The sequence below is a fragment of the Rhinolophus hipposideros genome (genome assembly GCF_964194185.1).
Source record: "Rhinolophus hipposideros genome assembly, chromosome: 7".
Taxonomy (NCBI): Eukaryota; Metazoa; Chordata; class Mammalia; order Chiroptera; family Rhinolophidae; genus Rhinolophus; species Rhinolophus hipposideros.
Genome location: NC_138053.1, coordinates 827,141 through 848,059, shown reverse-complemented (window position 1 = coordinate 848,059; position 20,919 = coordinate 827,141). Strand labels below are relative to the sequence as shown.

Below are 20,919 nucleotides of genomic sequence, written 5' to 3'. Positions count from 1 at the left end.
TTGAACTGCTTCTGCACAACAAACAACAGAGACCACGCAGAGACGGTTGGGGATCCCCCAGGCCTCTCTGGGAGCTGATGGAACGCTCCAGGACCGTAGGCACTGGTGAGCGCCACTGTTCAGTTTCCCAGTGGACAGTGAACAGTGGTCAGGAGCTCCATCCAGGTTCTCGGGTGGACCTGCAGGGCTGCTGCAGCGCATACCGGCCAATCTTCCGAGAGCTACCAGCTCCAGCAGAAACAGAAGGGCGTCACAGTGTGCGTGCAGGGGGACCCTCTGCCTGGAGATTGCCCCAGCAAGGAGGCAAGGCACTGAAGAAAATGGAGCTAGCAAAACACTGCGGTACCTGTCCGAAGGGATGCCCTGTCCGTAAGCTGCAGATAGTGGGGCGCTGCTGTGCATGCACGTGGGGCTGCCCCATTGGGAGAAAGTGCGGAGTCAGCAAAGCATTATGGTACTGACAGCAGGGCTGCTCTGTGCCGCGTGAATGGGGAGCTGCTGCTCCTGCACGTGGGGCTGCTCCAACCCAAGAGGGTGCAAAACTAGAAACATGCACACTCATGGTTTGCCCCATCTAGAGAAAGTGAGGACATAGGAGGGTTTTGCACTGCATTCAGAGCAGCCCTGCCCAAGTCCAGCTGGGTCCACAGGTATGCACCACATACCTACCAGACTGCAACTGGCTTGCTAACACCATCCTGCCCAGTCTACACAGAGGCTACTTTCTCAAGACTGGGGGAGATAGCTGTTTCATCAAACTCATCGGAACAGCGAAAGTCCAACAAAATGGGGGGCAGAAGAATATGCCCCAAATGAAGGGGAAAAGCGCAGGAAATAGCAACTAGTGAGACGGAGAAAAGTAACTTGACTGATAGAGAATTCAAAGAAATGGTCATAAGGATGCTCAACAAACTGGAGAGTATAATAGGGGAACTCAAGGGAGCACTTTAAAGAGTTAGAAAATGTTACAGACAACCAATCAGAGATGAAGGATACAATAGCTAAAATGAAAAATACATTAAAAGGAATCAGCAGCAAATTAGTTAATACAGAAGAAAGGATTACTGATCTGGATACAGAGTAGTGCAAATCACCCAATCACAACAGCAAAATGAAAAACGAATTCTAAAAAATGTGAGTATCCGGGACTTCTGGGATAACATCAAGTGCTCTAACATTTGCACTATAGGAATTCCATAAGATACAGACAAAGGGGCAAAAAGTTTATTTTGCTGAAAAGCAAATAATGGCTGAAAAGCTATCCTAATCTATGGAAGGAAACAGACATCCAAATTCAGGGAGCACAGAAATTTCCAAACAAGAACCCAATGAGGCCCACAACAAGACAATTAAAATGGCAAAAGTTAAGGATAAAGAGTCAATTTTAAAAGCAGCAAGAGTGAAAAAACAAGTCACACACGAGGGAAACCCCATAAGGATATCAGCTGATTTCTCAGCAGCAACTCTACAGGCCAGAAGGAAGTGGCAGGAAATAAAGTGCTGGAAGAAAGGAACTACAACCTAGAATACTATATCCGACAAAGTTATCATTCAGAATTGAAGAAGAGATAAAGAACTTCTCAGACAAACAAAAAGTAAGGGAGTTCATTAACACTAACCTGGCTTTACAAAGGTTAAAAGGTCTTCCTTATGCAGAAAAGAAAGTCATAACCAGAAATAAGAAAATACAGGAAAGAAAATAAATCTTACTGGTAAAGGCAAATATATAACACAGTGAATCAATCACTTAAAAAGCTACTATGAAGGTTAAAAGACAACACAAAAGTAGCAAAATTAAGTATAATCACAATAAATAGTCGGGATACACAAAACAAAAAGATAAAAAACATAATGTCAAAAATAGAGTGGAGGGGGAAGTAAAAATGTGGTGCTTTTAGAATACATTTGAATTTAAACAGCTATCAGCTTAAAATAGACTACTATAGATACAGATGGATAGATATATGAACCTCATGGTAACCACAAACCAAAACCTACAAAACATACACAAAGAGAAAGAGACCCAATCAAAACCAGTAAATGACAAGACATTGTGAGAAGGAACAGAGAAGAACAGCCACAAAATGATGAACACAATGGCAATAAGTACACACCTATCAAAAATCACTTTAAATGTAAATGGACTAAATTCTCCAATCAAAAGACAGAGGGTGTCAGAAAGGATTTAAAAAAAAAATAAAACCCATCCACATACTATCTACAAGAGACTCACCTATTTTTTTTCCACAATCCCTGCTTTATTTTCATTTGGTAACACACGCTTTAAAAAAACATGCACATGCTTGCAAAATACCCAAACATCAGGAAATACAAGGGCATAAAACAAAGAGTTACAGGCTTGAAAGAATATCCTGGGCTTCAGAACAAAACAAAACCTAATATTGAAAATTTCTTCAAATTTGTGTTTTGTTCAAAACACAAAGATATTTTAATAGAAGTGTTTTTGTTGTTTTTTCTAAGGAACACTTAAAGGACAAGAACTAAGCTTCTTGTGTTACCTGAGGCAGGCCTATCTTCTCTTCCTTGAAGGCCTTTTGCAACATACAAATGTCAGGACACACTGGCCTCAATGTGACACACACACACTCCTGCCGTCTGTAAACGCAGCACCCGGGGCCCACCCTGGGGCCCACTGGCAGGGGCTATAGAGCACCCAGGATATGGTCCATCTCTGCGATTAGCTCCTGTCCATTTCCCGAAAGGAGTTTCTTGTTCTCGAGGTACATGTCTTTTTTGAGCTTGCCAGCCATCAGTTGCTCAGCTTCCACTGCCAACTTCAGCACCAGTGCCTCCAGTTTCTGCATTTTGCTGACTTTGTTGCACAGGTCAGAGCCCCGTCTTCAGCCTTGACTGCAGCTTGACCGTGAAAACTCTCCCACATTTACCCTTAATTTTGGTCACTTCAGCTGCATGCCAAGGTGTGCCAGGGGGGGTTCGAGCTCTGGCTTCAAGGCCAGAAGGAGGGAAATGGCATGGGGGTGGACCAGGACCAACTCAGCCATCACCTTGGCCAGGGCCACTGTGCAACGCACGTCCTCATGTGATAAAAATATACGGTGACTGTTTAAATAAAAAAAATTTATTACAGTAAAAGAAACATTGCCATTACTCCCCTTCAAAATTCTCCCCCTCACTTTGAACACATTTATCCCCTCCTTCTTGCCATTTTCTGAAACAGTTTGGAAGTCTTTTCTCGTGTCTTTAGTTGCGCTGTCATGGTTGACTCAATGTCCTGAATCATTTTGACTTTGGGGAAGAGCCAGAAGTCGCACAGTGAATCTGGTGAATAAAGTGGATGAGGATAATAATGTTTTTATTTGACAGACATTGCCATATACCAGAAATGATGGGTGACACGGAGCACTGTCCTGATGGAGAGTGATTTACGGCACACTTTAAAACATACCATCTCTTAACCGAGTTCTCACCTGACTGACTGCACCAAACAAGTTAAAACTTGTCACACACTGTTACAAAGGTTCAACGAGCTCTTCCCGTATTGAAGATCCCTGCCCTTCCGTTGGATGGCACTCGGCAGCAGCATTCACCGTATTTTGTGATCACAACGAAAAAGCTGTGACCAAACTATAGGTCTTTCCTAGAATAGTATCTCAAGAGCAAAAATATTGATACATTTGCCCCATCAGTTTTTATTTGTAAACTGCAAATTTTACAGTTCACTCAACATTTTCAGAATCTTATTTTCATATTTTTGAAAAAGATTATGAAATTCTGACTTAATAAAATTTGATATAAATATCAAACTAACATTTAATTTCGATAAAATACTTTACGATAACTTTAATTATGAATCAGTGCTTTTTAAAAAACAAAAAAACCAACAAGTCATGGTTTTAAGTTCATAACAAAGCACTCAAAAAACCCCAAAGTTTGGTTCTGAAGACAAACTACGTGAAAAGGATAAGTAAATTGATTATTAGTCATGCTACTTTAATAGTACTCAGTGTCCAAGAAATAGAGTAAAACCTCTTTATAACCTTGGGAGATAAGAATAACCTCAATTTTATAAGCAACTGGGAGCCATGAATATTTTTACTGCAGTTACCCATTCAAGGAACACAAAATAAGGTCACCACTTTCATGCATCTTTTACACATCAAATTCTTACTGGGCATGTCCCAGGTGCGGATAAAGGGTCAGGCGCTGGGATCCAGGATCCAAAAGTTAGCAAGTGAGACAAGTGGGTGCCCTAGGAGCCCCTTTCATTCAGGGAGAATGAACAAGTAAACCAATGACTAAGTGCCCTTCAGAAAGGGAGGAGCCTATTAGCAGGTACAAGGGAAATTGAGGTTAATCTAGATCAGAGTTTTTGAAAATTTAAAAGGGCATACAATCACCTTAGAGTCTTGTTAAAATGCAGCTTTTACTATGATATAGGAGCATTTGTGACAACATGGATGGATCTTGAGAGTATAATGCTAAGTGAAATAAGTCAGACAGAAAAAGCAGAGAACCCTATGATTTCACTGATATGTGGTATATAAACCAAAAACAACAAAAGAACAAGACAAACAAATGAGAAACAAAAACTCATAGACACAGACAATAGTTTAGTGGTTAACAGAGGGTAAGGGTGATGGGGGGAGGGAGATGAGGGTCAGGGGGATCAAATATATGGTGATGGAAGGAGAACTGACTCTGGGTGGTGAACACACAATGGGATTTATAGATGATGTAATACAGAATTGTACACCTGAAATCTATGTAAATTTACTAACAATTGTCACCCCAATAAATTTAATTAAAAAAAATGCAGCTTTTACTTTAGCAGGTCAAGGGTGGGGCTAAGATCCTGCATTTCCAAACAAAACAAAATGTGCTCATGCTCTGGTTCGGGAACACACTGATAATGGGTGGAGATGGGGTGGGGGGGCTACTCTAGCGAGATGGTCAGGTAAGGCCTCTTCCAGGAATTAAATCCTGAATGTCAGGAGGAATGGCAAGCTTAAAGGCCCCAAGGCAGGAATGAGCTATGAGTGTGCAAGAAAAGGCCACTAAGGCTGCCACAGTGACGAGGGGAGAGTGACAAGAGACTGAGGCAGCAGTCCAGTCATTTACATCATGTGTGGCCTTGTTTGTGGGCCATGATGAAGCGTTTGAATTGTATTCTAATTGCAGTGGAAGTGATTTGAGGGCTTTTAGAGAGGAGAGTAATGTAAGCTTATTTATGTTCACTCTGGACTATTGTGTAAAGAACAAACTGCAGGCCGGCAAGAGTATAGGCAAGAGAAACTGTGCAACCAGACTTCTCAGCTCCACCCATCTGGAGCAGGGATTCAAATGTAAATCAGCACCACAGATTTACAATGTGCCCAATGGAACTAACTGGCACATTGCCAAAATAATCATGGGCAAACAGAATTTTTATTATTCTAACCACTAATGACTAATTATTCACATTGGATCATGTGGATATTTTCCTTGAAAACAATGCAGTAATTCACACAATAAATACATCTACCGTGTTTCTCCGAAAATAAGACCTTGCCCGACAATCAGCTCTAATGTGTCTTTTGGAGCAAAAATTAATGTAAGACCTGGTATATCATATCATATCATATCATAATATAATATATAATATATATAATATAATGTAAGATCGGGTCTTATATTAATTTTTACTCCAAAAGACTCATTACAGCTAATTGTCTGGCTAGGTCTTATTTTCGGGGAAACACGGTATCAAAGTAATACATGCAGAACGTTTAAAAAATAAAGTTAACACTGAAAGCCTTGTAAAACAAAAGACATCCCCTATGCCAGCCCTCTCCATTCTCCACACTCAGTTCTAATCCCCAGAGGCATCTACTTTGATGTCTTTTAACTGTTTTTCCCTATTTACTTCCACATTTCTAAATAATATGCTTACATTGCTGTTTATGAATTGTTATCTTTTGACTTTCTAATATGGTAGACTAGAATGTTGCTTTAAAAAAACATTTTATTGCAGAAAGCTTTAAATGTATATATACAAAGTGAACATAACAGTGTTAATAACCTCAGTACCCATCACCCAGCTTCTGTGCCTTTCTTGTTTCATCTCTACCTCTACCCACTCACCACTCGATTATTTTCATTTTTAGTGTAAATTTACATACATTTAATGCACAAATCTTAACTGTATAATTCTGACAAATGGAACACCCAAGGAATCCTAGTACAAGCAGACCTAAGAGACATGGTAGCTTCGGTTCCAGACCACCAAAATAAAGGAAGTATAGCAATAAAGTGAGTCACACAAATATTTTGGTTTCCCAGTGCATATATGTTTTCACTATACTGTAGTCTACTAAGTATGCAAAAGCATTATGTCTAAAAAAAAACAAAGTACATACCTTAATTTAAAAATACTTTGATAAAAGATGCTAACCATCATCTCAGCCTGTTGAAAACATGTGCCAATAGACTTGCTCAAAGCAGGGTTGCCACAAACCTTCAATTTGCAAAAAAAGCATTATCTGCTAAGCGCAATAAAAGGAGGTATGCCTGGATACTAGTTGTAATTCAGATACACTAAATCCAAATAATTACCAAGAGTGTGGAACGAGAGTTTAAGTACCTTTCATAAACAAACCCATTCCAACACCAGACTGAGTTTTTCCATCTCCCAAGTTCAATAAACTCTGTTGGTCGCTTCCCATCAATCCACACCCCTCCCCACCCACGAGCAAGAAGTACTGGCTGAACAGGCTTGTAGGAATCCAGCCCTGGAATCAAGGATAGTTCTCTGGATGGCAGTGCTACACTCTTTCCTGTAGGTCACATGAAGTGATGAAATGCAATCACCATTTTAGCATTTTCAACCAACAGATTACTTAATTCCTTGAAAATACAATAAAGTTTAATAAACTCTGATAAAGTTGATGTAATAAGTGTTAGCGAATCAACTCACAAGCAAAGGAGACTGGTATTATCTAATATTATTTTCCTGAGAAAGGTGAATAAGCAGATTTTCATAAATGACACTACACTTTACAATTGCTAAGGATGGAGTTAATTTAAAAACCTTTTAGTAAAATTTTTTTCAAGTTGGAACATTTGAAAATATTGTAGTTTTCTCCCACTTCTAAAAGCTATACAGAACTGTATGAAATATATTTTATGTGCTAACTTTATTCCTGGCTTTATCTTAGTTTCTAACCATTTTTTTTGTCCCATCTACATTCAAAAGTCTCCAGAGCTGCCCCAAGTAATTTATGGAACAAGGTGGGATATTAACCAAATGAGTAAAAGGAAATGATTTTTAAAAATCATAGACACCTATACAGACATTCTTTTTGCTTCAGTATAGTAACATCGATGAAGTGATTATACAAAAGAGAATTTCTTTTTCATCTTTGATTCTTAATAAAGGTTCATCTTTGACTGAAAAAGTACCTTCCTTGAATATTTTGTGTTTGGGGGCATAAACAACTAACACACCACTTCCTTAAGGCATGAGTGAGAAATTGCTGAAAGTTCATTCCTAATCTTGCCAGAAACAACACGTCATAAAACTGAAGGTTCTCCAACTCTGGCCTCATAGGTCCTTGAGGATAAATCTAAACACTATTTGCTCTTTCTCTCATAAGGGTATAAGGAAGTTTCCCAAAGGCTACATGGATGACGTGTGACGTTGACAGTACAGGATCAGATGTGAGAATACAACAGTCTTCTATTATGGCAGAAGTTAGAGATTTGCAGAAAGAGAAATAATGCCACTCTTCACTAGTGTGTGTGTGTGTTTGTGTGTGAAGTTATTTATTTAGTTAACATGGAATGGGTTTACGGGTTTTTGTTTATTTTTTATTAGGGGATATTGGGGAACAGTTTCTCCAGGGCCCATCAGCTCCAAGTCGTTGTCCTTCAATCTAGTTGTGGAGGGCGCAGCTCAGCTCCAAGTCCAGTCGCCGGTTTCAATGTTAGTTGCGGGGGGCACAGTCCAGCATCTAATGCGGGAATTGAACCGGCAACCTTGTTGTTGAGAGCTGGTGCTCTAACCAACTGAGCCATGTGGCTGCCCCTCTGGAAGCTCAGCAGCAGCTTGTTGTCTTCAATCTAGTTGTGGAGGGCGCAGCTCACTGGCCCACGTGGGAATGTTGTTCAGTGCTCGCACTCTAACCAACTGAGCCATCCAGCTGCCCCGTGTTTACTGTTATTTTTAAATGAATGAATACATTTAAATAATTTTTGTTTTTAATTTCTAATACAGTAAATATCAAAGCTATAACCCACATAAATAAAAACTTTTGGAGGTCCTCAATAATTATTAATAGTGTAAATAGGTCCTGAGATCAAAAAGTTTGAAAATCTCTGCTTTCAACCAATTCCCGCCACCACCCCCCCCCCCAAAAACCCACATCACAGTTCAGACAAATTTTTAAAATTGGGGTGGGATAAAGTAGGGAAAACTTAAAAAAATAATTAAATAATATGCATTATAACAAATTATATTTTTAAAAGATTTCATGGCTAGATTTTAAAAAAAAGGAAGGGGGATAACAAATGTTGGTGAGGATGTGGAGATATATTGGAACACTTCTACATTGTTGGTGGGTAAAATGGTGCCCCGCTGTGGAAAACAATTTGATGATTCTTCAAAAAGAGAAACGGAATTACCATATTACCCAGCATTGAATTACCCAGGTATTCAAGTACATGTATTTGTTCACAGCAGCCAAAAGGTGGCAACGACTCAATGCCCATCAACTAAAGAATGGATAAACAGAATGTGGTCCATCCATACACTGGAATATTATTTAGCCATAAAAAGGAATGAAGTATTGACACACATGGATGAAACTTGGAAACATTTCTAGGTGAAATAAGCCAGAGACACATTTGTATGATTCCATTTGTATGAAATGTCCATAGCAGGCAAATCCATAGAGACAGAAGGTAGATTGGTGGTTGCCAGGGGCTGGGGAGGGTGCAGTGATGAATGACTGTTTAACGGGTACATTGTCTCCTTTGAGGGTAATAAAAATGCCTTAGAACTACACAGAAGTGATGGTTGCACAACACTGCAAATATACTAAATGGCACTGAATGTACACCTTAAAATGGTTAATTTTGTTAACATAAATTTCACCTCAGTTTAAAAAGAAAAGAATCTGTATGGTGGGAGGACAGGTAATTTTTATTTTCATTATTAAACTTTTATGTATTTTCCTAATTTTCTACCAAGGACATGTATAACTAATTGGAAAAAGGATAAATTATTTTAAAGAAGAAAAATAAATACTACAAAATATCAGTTGTGTCTGGGTAGTGGGGAAGAGCTTAACAGGGTACTTTCCCCCGTTTTACTTTGCTGTATTTTGTAAATTTTCCTTAGAGATCAAATATTACTTTTATAATCATAGCAGCAGCAAAAAAAAAAGCTATATATATCAAGTTCATCGATAACATTTAAATTAATAATGAACCTTAATGTCTTCCCAATTCAGCTCTCTTCCTCTCAATCAAATTTAAATTTTACTGCAATCTCTTTCCTCATGTAAAGCGTACCGAGGCCCTAACATCATGACTAACACCTTCCAGAATACAGAATTAACGAGGAGAGGAAGTAACAATGTAGGTGCTTCCCGGATATTTTCCTACTCTGCGGAAGAATTTATTGAAATGCTAGCTCACATACACCATTTACAAATATTCTTTTCGCTTATAAATATATATGTAAGATCACTGAATTCTTGCTTCTCTTCCTTTTTTCCCTCTATGTTCAAGCTTGGTGAAGGAAACGTATTTTGCCTTAATTTTTCTAATTCTAGATCAGCATTTTGTAATGGCCTATTGGTATAATAAATACTCAAACATTTTAAATTGCACTGTGTTTGATGGTTATGAAACTGGGAAGCACATTTTATTGAAAAGACAAACCTACGTAAGCTGCAACACAGAGAAATAAAAACCGAGTTGGCTTTCCAAGTTGGTTGGGCATTATAAAGAGGCTTACTAAACATGGCATCTTCAAAAAAAATACTAACAATGTAATTTACACAAAGGAAGTGTCTACCCAACATGGACCAGCTTCCTGACAAAGAGACACCCCAGTGCTAGAAGCAGCAGGGGCTTTGGAGCCAGCCAACCTTGGGTCCCTTGTTAACAGGTTGTGTGACTTTGGGTAGTAAACTCACTCAACCTTGGACTATGAATTCCCTCATTTACAAAATGGAGATGATTATGGTACCCAATTCATAGTACTGTTGTGAGAAATAACTGTGTTAAGAATAATTATGTAGCAGTTTAATACCAAAATGTAAGTAGCATGTGTACATAGGACGTCTGATATCGGCATTCTCTCTCCAAGTCCCAATGGTTACAAATAGCTTGCTGTTAGCGACTGCGCAACTAAAGACACGAAAGAGGACCTCCAGAACTGCTTCAGAAAGTGGCAAGAACGATGGGATAAGTGTGTTCGAAGTGAGGGGAGTATTTTGAGGGGGATTAATGGCAATGTGTCATTTACTTTAATAAATTTTTTTATTTAAACATTCACCATATTTTTTATCGCATTTCTTACATACTTATTTGATGAGACTTTTTTGTTTTCATGATATTCAGTTTTTTTCAAGTTATACAGTTTTAAAAATCAAATAGTACTATTATTTAAGACTTAGGACAAAAAAAAACAGCAGTCCTCTGACCTCTGAGTCACTCCTTTCACAGGTAAGCCCTTTCAACTCATTTTGGTGGTTTCTTTTGGTATTTTCCTACAAATTTCTTTTTATAAAAATGCTTTGTTACTTTTAGATAATCTATTCACCATATGGAAGACCAGACTGTGATTTAGTACTGTTTCACTTTCTCCTCTCCCCATTTCCCAAATTCCCAATTATATCACACTTCTTAGTTGTATATCAGAATATTTGGTTAAATGAATATACATTGTTACTCCTGTATTGCTCAACAGAGCTAGGAATGGTTTGTTCTGTTGCAACACAAATCTCTGTATAGCAAATCAAGTCATTAGTAAATAGGAGAATGACATGAACACAAGTTGAATGGTTATACACAATTTCCCCCAGCGTGTTAAAAGTTTCACACCACTGAATAAAAGTAGCTGAATGCAAAGTGTAGCAGGCCACAGAGAAATACAGTCCACACCAGGCTTTGGCCTCACCTGTTCTTGAAATTGCTGAATGTGTGGTTCTCCCCAGTCTTTGTTCCTTTTATTGTTGTCTCCATAACTCCTCATCCATCAAGCTTCCTTCACACTTTTCCCTCTACCCCCAAGGTAAAGTCCTACACAGACCATACTATTCATTTATCTAAAATTTAACAAGTCTTTTAACTCTGCCAGTGTTTATATTAAGATAATTGTTACTTTATCTTAATCATCTGGTTACAAAGTTATATACATTTGAATGATCTGCCCTTATTCCAAGAAGCCCTGGTATTTTTAAAAGTATTTTTGTATTGAAGCCTCATTTACATATAGAAAAGTACAGTGGACCCTTAAACAACAGGGTTTGGACTACAATGTTCACTTATGTGTGGATTTTTTTTCAATAATTACAGTAAGTGTATTTTCTCTTCCTTATGATTTCCTTAATAACATTTTCTTTCTCTAGCTTACTTTATTGTAAGAATACATTTATTGTGAATAAAATACATATAACATACAAAATGTGTTAATTTGACTGCTTATGTCATTGGTAAGGCTTCTGGTCAACAGTAGGCGATTAGTAGTTAAGTTTTTGGGGGTTGGCACCCCTAATCCCTGCGTTGTTCAAGATGAGTGTATAAAATTCAATGAAGTTCCATGAGCTGAATAGGCTTGTGCACCAGTGCCTGCACTAAGAAACAGCAATATCAGGGCCTCAGAAGCTCTCCACACTCCCCTTGCAGCCCCCTTCTCCCCAGATAACCACTATCCTGACAGCTTTTTGTTTTTTCTTTTTTTTGAGTCTGAAACATAGATTGATTTTTGGAGCAGAGCCTAGATTACAAACTTCAAAAAAACTTCCCCCAGATGATACTCATAGTCTAATTTCTTTCTTTTCTCCCTCGTCAGACTAGATGTGGCCTCTTCTTTATGTCCTTAGTTATAGGGGTTCTCTTCAGGTAGTTTTCACATGGTTCTTAAGGTAGATTGTTTTATAATTTATTTGCAATTTTGCTGTGATCCTGGGAGGCAGTGGCCACAGCTTTTACCTAATCCTCCATCTTGAGTCTTCTCCCTGATAGCTTCTTTAAAAATAATTATATTACAAATTTAAATATTTAATAACATACTAAATATAAAATATTTAATAGTATATTATTATACTATTAGTACACAAATGAATTATTATAAGTTGAACACCCTTATAACCACCATCTAGGTCAAGAAATGGAACTTTGCTACTGCCTCCATGTGCCCCAACCTAATCAAACACCACTTCTCCCTAAAAGCACTAACACTCCTAACTTTTATCCTTGAGTTTCCATACGGATATATTACAGGTAAGCATTCTTAGATACTATAGTTTAATCTTGTCCCTCTCCCATTTTCTTTTATTTGATATGTTAAGCTACTTTTAAGCTATAAATTCTTAGCATTGATATTTTTAAGACTCAATTTCATAGAAAATGAGTTTTTTAAGAACATGTATTAGAAATACCTATAATAAACTATGATTATATTTCCTTTAGTATACAAATTACTTTTCCTGGAATTAATAATTCATATTATTTTTTGTTTTTCTATACCACATCATTTATTTTCCAAAATCCTTCTGAGTAATATAAATATTTCCAACAAGATCACCCATATCAAGAAATCTATAAGGTGAATTCTTCTTTGCCTGGAGACACCTTCCCTGGAACTCTCAACCTTCATGATCCACTCTCTGGACAACTTGATTCAGGTTGGGTGCTCTCTAGGCTTGCTGCACAGGTGTCATCCTAAGACTGCCAGTATCTTCCCTACACCGAATCTTCCATTTTTTTAGATTTGGTATCTTCCTTTTCCCTTTGGTTTAATCACCTGTTTTGGTGAAACAATCTTCTAATAGCTTCTCTGAGAAAATACATACTTGAGGTAAAATTTCTGAGATACTGAATGTCTAAAAATATCAATTTTACCACCTCACTGGATTGATAGTTTGGGTATATAATCATAAATTAAAAATAATTTTCCCTCAGAATTTTTAAGACATTGTTCCACTATCCTGCTTTCAGAGTTGGTCCTTGAAAAATCTGATGCCATTCTTATCTCTTCAATAAATGGTGTTGAGAAAACTGGACAGACACATGCAAACAAATGAAACTGGATCACTTTCTTACACCGTATACAAGAATAAATTCAATACGGATTAAACACTTAAATGTAAGACCCAAAACCATAAAACTCCTAGAAGAAAATATAGGCAGTAACTCTTTGATATCTCTCTCAGTAATATTTTTTTTGGACATGTCTCCTCCGGAAAGTGAAGGAAAAAAATTTAAAATGGGACTACATCAAACTAAAGTGTTTTTACACAGAGAAGGAAACCATGAACAAACTGAAAAGACAACCTAGTGGATGGGAGAAGGTATTCACCAATGATATATCTGATAAGGGATTACTATCCAAAATATATAAGGAACTCATACAACCTAACACCAAGAAACCACCCCCCAAAACCAACAACAATCATCCAGTTAAAAAATGGGCAAGAAGAACTGAAGAGACATTTCTCCAAAGAGGCTAATAGACATTTGAAAAGATGCTCAACATCACTAATCATCAGGAAAATGCAAATTAAAACCACGAGATGTCACCTCACACCTGTCAGGATTGCTATCATCAATAAAACAACAAACAACTGCTGGCGAGGATGTGGAGAAATGGGAAGCATTGTGAACTGTTGGTGGGAATGTAAATTGGTGCAACCACTATGGAAAACAGTATGGAGGTTCCTCAAAATATTAAAAATAGAACTACCACATTCCACTTCAGGCTACTTATACAAAGAAATTCAAAAAACGAATTCAAGAAAACATATGCACCCCTAAAATGTTCCCTGCAGCATTATTTACAATAGCCAAGATATGGAAGAAATCTAAGTGTCCACTGATAGATGAATATCCAGATAAAGATGATCTGGTATATTTATACAATGGAATGTTACTTGGCCATAAAAAAATGAAATCTTATCATTTGTGACATTCGGAAGGACCTCGAGGGTATTATGCTAAGTGAAATAAGTCAGATAAAGACAAATACCATATGATTTTACTTATATGTGGAACCTAAAAAACAAAATAAATGAACAAACAAAACAGAAACTCATAGATATGGAGAACAAATTGATGGCTGCCTGATTGGAGGCGGGTGGAAAAATGGGTGAAATAGGGGAAGGGATTCAAATGTACAAATTGCTAGTTATAAAACCAGTCATGAGGATGTAAAATATAGCATAAAAAATATAATCAATACTATTGTAATACGTGTAATACTGTGTATGGTGTCAGATGAGTATTAGACTTATTTGGGTGATCACTTCCTAAGTTATATAAATGTCTCATTGCTATGTTGTATATCTGGCACTAATATAATATTGCATGTCAACTGTAACTGAAATTTTTTTTTAAATGTGTTTTGGAACAAGAAAAAAAATCTGATGCCATTCTGATCTTTGAATAGGACCTGCTTTTGTTCCTTTATGAAGCTCTAAAAAATTTCTTTTTAATCTTAGCGACCTAAAATTTCAAAAAGGCTGTAGGTCTTTAGTCCTTCATTGTGAAGAACCCTTGGTAGGCCCTTTTCAATGTAGAAATTCATGTTCTTCAATAAGCTAATTTTCTTTTTTACATATTATGACTTAACCAAAAGTTGGACCTCTTAAATTGATTGAGTCTCTAATATTTTTTACCTTTTTCTTCTATTTTCCTTTGTTCTTTTCTCCATTTTCTCAGAAATTAACATGATGTACTCTTCTAAGCCTTCTATTAAATTCATTTATTAAACTTATTGCTACCACGTTTAATTTCTAAGTGTGTTCTCATTCTCTGATTGTTCCTTTTACATAAGTAGCATCTTGCTTTGTTTAAGGATAATCATTTTTTTTCTTAGATCTAAGGAGATAAAACCATGTAAGTTCAGCCTCACTTTTCTGTTTCCTCTGAGTTCCTTGGTGTATGTCTATATGTGTCTGTCTCGTACTAGAGATTTCAATCAAATATCTGATGACCCTTAACTGTCAATTCACTTGTAAGACCATGGCATTAAAAATATGAATCCCAATTCCAATGCCAGACAAAATGGAATATGCCAAATACAGCCTCTTTTCCCCACTGATTACAATTAAAAATTGGACAGAATATAAAAAGCAACTCCCTGAGGACTGTGAAGAATAAAAACAGTAGGTAGACAAGGGAGAAGTCAAAACTTGAAAACAACCAGTACAGTGGAGTTTTCTGTTTTATTTTTTATTTATGTTTTTAAATTTTAGATTGACAGATGTTTTTGTTTCTATTTTATTTTTGCTTTATTATTATTATTTTTTAATGCAGCACTGTTTTTCGTTTTTTTGTGTGTGTTTTTTTTAAAGATTTTATTGGGAGAAGGGAAACAGGACTTCATTGGGGAACAGTGTGTACTTCCAGGACTTTTTTTCCAAGTCAAGTTGTCCTTTCAATCTTAGTTGTAGAGGGTGCCGTTTAGTTTCAAGTTGTTTTCCTTTCAGTCTTAGTTGTGGAGGGCGCAGCTCAGCTCCAGGCCCAGTTGTCGTTGCTGCTAGTTGCAGGGGGCGCAGCCCACCATCCCCTATGGGAGTCGAACAGGCAACCCTGTGGTTGAGAGGACACGCTCCAACCAATTGAGCCATCTGGGAGCTCAGCGGCAGCTCAGCTCAAGGTGCCGTGTTCAATCTTAGTTGCAGGGGGCACAGCCCACCATCCCTTGCGGGAGTCGAGGAATTGAACTGGCAACCCTGTGGTTGAGAGCCCACCGGCCCATGTGGGAATCGAACCGGCAGCTTTTGGAGCTAGGAGCACGGAGCTCTAATGGCCTGAGCCACTGGGCCAGCCCTGTTTTATTTTTTTCCACCTTTGTCTACTGCCTTTGAAGAGAAGATGGCCAACAGTGGCCAAAATTACAGAATTGCCCAGGGAGAACAGACAGCAAGAAAGTCCCTCTTTCTGGCCATGTGAGCTGGAAAGTGTGGGAGTAACCAGTTTGTTTTCGTATTTGTTTTTTCCTCTCCTGGCCTTGCCTAAAGGTGATGCAAGAGTTCTGTACCTGTAGTCCAGGCAACTCAAACTCTGACAGAAAACCTATCTCTGACTGGCAGAAATGAGAAAAGGGACCTACTTCCTTGTGGTCTTAAGTATATGGGAGGAATCTTGTTATTTTTCTCTCACTGCTTTACTCTGCGGGTGAAGTCAATCACGTGGAATTATGTGATATTGAGAGGCCTAAAACTCTGTGAGAAACCTGTCTTTGTAGCAAGAGAACTAGGAAAGGGGCCACTGGGAGCCACAGATTGGGAAGAAAATGCCAGCAAGAAGGGATCCCCTTATTCTGTGTAGGACCTACACAAGCCCCAGATTCACCGGAGCTGCACACACATGGAACAGACCTAAAGAAGCCCAGCAGTCTTTGAGAACCACTCAAGTTGAAGACTACTGAGTGGGGGCATGTGAGAGAAAATTCAAACAGGATGGCAAAGGCTTTGAAAATGAAAGTGACACAGAAACCATCATCCAGAGAGGGAGAGAGAGAACTGGAAGTCTTAATATAACTGGGCTGATTGTCAAACAAAAGCAACATTCTCCAGAAGATTTTACCAGGATCCAGTGTCTAACAGCATAATATTAAAAATACATTGAAAATATGCTCCAAAATTACATGACACACAAAGAACCAAAAAAAGTGGCCAATTCTCAAGGGGAAAAAAGCAGTTAACAGATATCAATCCTAAAATGACACAGATGTAGGAATTATTAGGATTAAAACTTAAAACAATTATACCTATGTTCCACAAGGAGAAGGTAACAAGAAATGTCTGGAAAGATGGAAGACCTAAGGAGAGAAAGAATAACTATAAAAAAGAAACCAGGGGTGGCCAGTTAGCTCAGCTGGTTACAGTGTGGTGCTGATAACACTAAGGTTGCTGGTTCGATCCCCACATCGGCCACTGTGAGCTGCACCCTCCTAAAAAAAAAAAAAGAAAAAAAAAAGGAACCAAATGGAAATTATAGAACAATACATTATCTGAAATAATATAAAAAACTGAAAAAAAGTCGGGGCCACCCGGTGGCTCAGGTGGTTGGACCACCGTGCTCCTAACGCTGAGGTCGCTGGTTCGATTCCCACATGGGCCAGTGAGCTGTGCCCTCTACAGCTAAGATTCTGAACACCTCTCTCTGGAGCTGGGCTGCCATGAGCAGCCAGAGGTTGGCGTGAGCTGTCGTGGGCTGCCGTGTGCTGCCATGAGCGGCTGGTGGCCAGAGTGAGTGGCCGGCAGCCAGCGTGAGCTGCTATGGGCTACTGTGTGCTGCCGTGAGCAAGCCGACCAACAACTGGAGACCCACTGCCTCAGCTGGGGAAGCGCAAGGCTCCTAATACCAGCATGCGCCAGGGAGCTGTGTCCTACACAACCAGACTGAGAAACAACAGCTTGAACTGGAGTGGGGGAGTGGCGGAAGAAGGGAGGCAAAGTCCACTAAAGTCCATAGCAGAATGGAGATAGCAAAGGAAAGATTCAGTGAGCTGAAAGATAGACTAATAGAAATTATGCAATCTGAAGAATACACACACCCAAAAAAGATTTAGAAAAATGAAAGGAGACTTAGGAACTTACAGAACAATATTAAATGGTCTAACATTCATTCATGTCATTAGAGTCCCATAAGGGGACAGAAAAAGAAATTGAGGCACAAAAAATGTGAAGAAACAATAGCTAATAACTTGAATTTAGCCAAATACAAATATTTATAAATTTGAAAAATTCAGCAAACATGATAGAGTTGATAAACTCTAAGAATGCCATACACAGACACATCATAAACTGCTAAAAATCAATGAGAGAAAAAAAAAAATTCTTGAACGCATCCAGAGAAGAATGACACCTTATCTACATGGGAACAATAATTCATATAACTACTGATTTCTCCTCAGAAACCACACAGGCCAGAAGACACTGAAACAACATTTTTAAGTGCTGAACAAAAAGAACTGTCAACTGCAAGAATATCTTCCAGGGACCAAGGAAAATAAAGACATTTCAGAAGCAGGAAAACTTATTACCGGCAGACTTGCATGAACAGAAATGCTCATTTTTTATTATTTTTTTAAGATTTTATTGGGGAAGGGGAACAAGACTTTATTGGGGAACAGTGTGTACTTCCAGGACTTTTTTCCAAGTCAAGTTGTTGTCCTTTCAATCTTAGTTGTGGAGGGTGCCGTTCAGCTTCAAGTTGTTGTCCTTTCAGTCTTAGTTGTGGAGGGCCCAGCTCAGCTCCAGGTCCAGTTGCCGTTGCTAGTTGCAGGGGGCACAGCCCACCATCCCTTGCGGGAGTTGAACCTGCAACCTTGTGGTTGAGAGGACGTGCTCCAACCACCATCTGGGAGCTCAGTGGCAGCTCACCTCAAGGTGCTGTGTTCAATCTTAGTTGCAGGTGGTGCTGCCCACCATCCCTTGTGGGACTCGAGGAATTGAACTGGCAACCTTGTGGTTGAGAGCCCACTGGCCCATGTGGGAATCGAACAGGCAGCCTTCGGAGTTAGGAGCATGGAGCTCCAACCGCCTGAGCCACCGGGCCGGCCCGAAATGCTCATTTTTTTACACAGAAGGAAAATTATACCAGAGGGAAATACGGAACTACAGAAATGAAGAAAGAACAACAGAAATGATAAATACACGGGTAAATATCATAGACTTATTTTTCTCCTCTTGAGTTTTTTAAAATATGTAAGACTGTTGAAAGCAAATGTTCTAACACTATTCAGTGGGGTTTTCAATGTACCTGCATCTCAAGGATGATAGTCCAGGCACCTCAAATGTAAATATAACACACATGACAACTACAACATAAGGGGGAAGGATAAAGAGACCTTTATAGTTGTCAGATTTCCACATTCTCCTTGAATGTGGAAATTGTAAATAATAAACTGTATAGACTACAAAAGGTTATACATGTATGTTGTAATCTCCAGAACCACTAAAATATAATTCAAAGGGATATAAATAAAATGTCTATAGATAGATTAAAATTAAATACAAAAAAATCCAACATTCAAAAGAAGGTATGAAATGGAAAATGGATGAGGAACAAAAAAGATCATACAAACAAAAACAAAAAAGGAAAAGGTAGACCTAAATCTAAACATGTCAATAATTACATTTAAAGTAGATGGTCTGAATACATCAATTAAAAGACAGATCATTATGTTGCACACCTGAAACTAATACAATGTTACATGTCAATTATAGCAATAAAACATCATCCCCCACTCCAAAACTTAAAAGACACTGTCTAAGTGCACTTAAAAACAAAAAGGACTAGGTATATGCTACCTACAAAAAAGTCACTTTAAATATAATAACATAGGTTAAAACTAAAATCATGAAAAAAGATATAAATACAAACACCAATCAAAACAAAGCTACAAAATGGTTAACACGGTAAATTTTGTGTTATGTGTATGTTTTAAAAACTAGAGTGGCCACTTTAATGTAAGAAAAAGTAGTATTCAGAACAAGAGAACTTACCAGGGAATAAAAAGAGACATTATAAAATGATAACCGGGTCAATTAACCAAAAAAAGAAAACAATCCTAAATGTATATGCATCCAGCATATACATTGGAACTCTAAAATAAACGAAGCAAACAGTGGTAGAACTGAAAGAAGTAAATGAATCCATAATTATAGTCAGAGATGTCAACAAATCTCTCCCAGTAATTGATAGAACAAACAGGAAATCAGAAAGGGTATAGAAGACCTAAATAGAACAACCCAGCAGCCTAATCTGACATTTACAACATTCCACCCAACAATAGCAGAATATTCTTTTCAAATACACATGGAAATTCACCTAAACTATATTGTAAACAAAACATAAAAATGTTGTAAACAAACGTAAAATAATCGAAATTCTACAAAGTATATATTCTTGCACAATAATGAAAATTTAACTAGAAATCAGATGTCTGAAAAATGCTCATTTGGAAATTAAAAAACACAGTTCTAAAACAAACCCATAGATCAAAGATGAAGTCTCAAGGAAATTAGAAAATATTATGAACGGAATAAAATATATCAAAAGTGGTGGTGTGTAGCTGAAGTAGTGCTTAGAGGGAAATTTATAGGATTAAAAGAAGGGAAAAAATGAAGATTAGAGCAGAAGTCAATGAAATCAAAAATGGAAAAATAGAAAAAGTAAATGCAATCAAAAGCTGGTTCTTTGAAACAATAAAACTGATAACCCTCTAGTTACACTTGAAGGAAAAACAGAGAGACTGGGAGAAAGAGAGGCAGGGAGAGAAGAAGGAAAGAGAAACAAAGTGTCAATATCAGAAATGAAAGAGGGGATATCACTACAGCAGGTATAGACATTAAAAGGATTATAAAGGAATACTACAAAAAACTCCATGCCCATAAATTTGACAACCTGGATGAAATGGACCAATACTTCAAAATTCACAAAAACCAAAATTCACTCAGGAAGAAACAGAGAATCTGAATAGTCCTAATTATAATTTTAAATCTTCCAAGAAAACAAAAACAGGTCTAGATGGTTTCATTTGCAAATACTACCAAATATATAAGGAAGAAATAATACCAGTTCTATAAAATCTCTTCCGGAAAACAGAAGAGAATGGAACACTTATCAACTCAACTAATTTGTGAGGCCAGCATTACCCTGACATCAAAATTAGACAAAACACTACAAGAAAAACAAACAAACAACACTACAGACCAT

General features: G+C 37.8%; 1 protein-coding gene across 2 annotated transcripts in view; it reads right to left on the bottom strand.

The window, feature by feature from the left end:
• The window catches only part of VKORC1L1 (vitamin K epoxide reductase complex subunit 1 like 1), a 63,616-nt gene that overhangs the window by 6,908 nt on the left and 35,789 nt on the right, over positions 1 to 20,919 (bottom strand). The window lies entirely within an intron of this gene.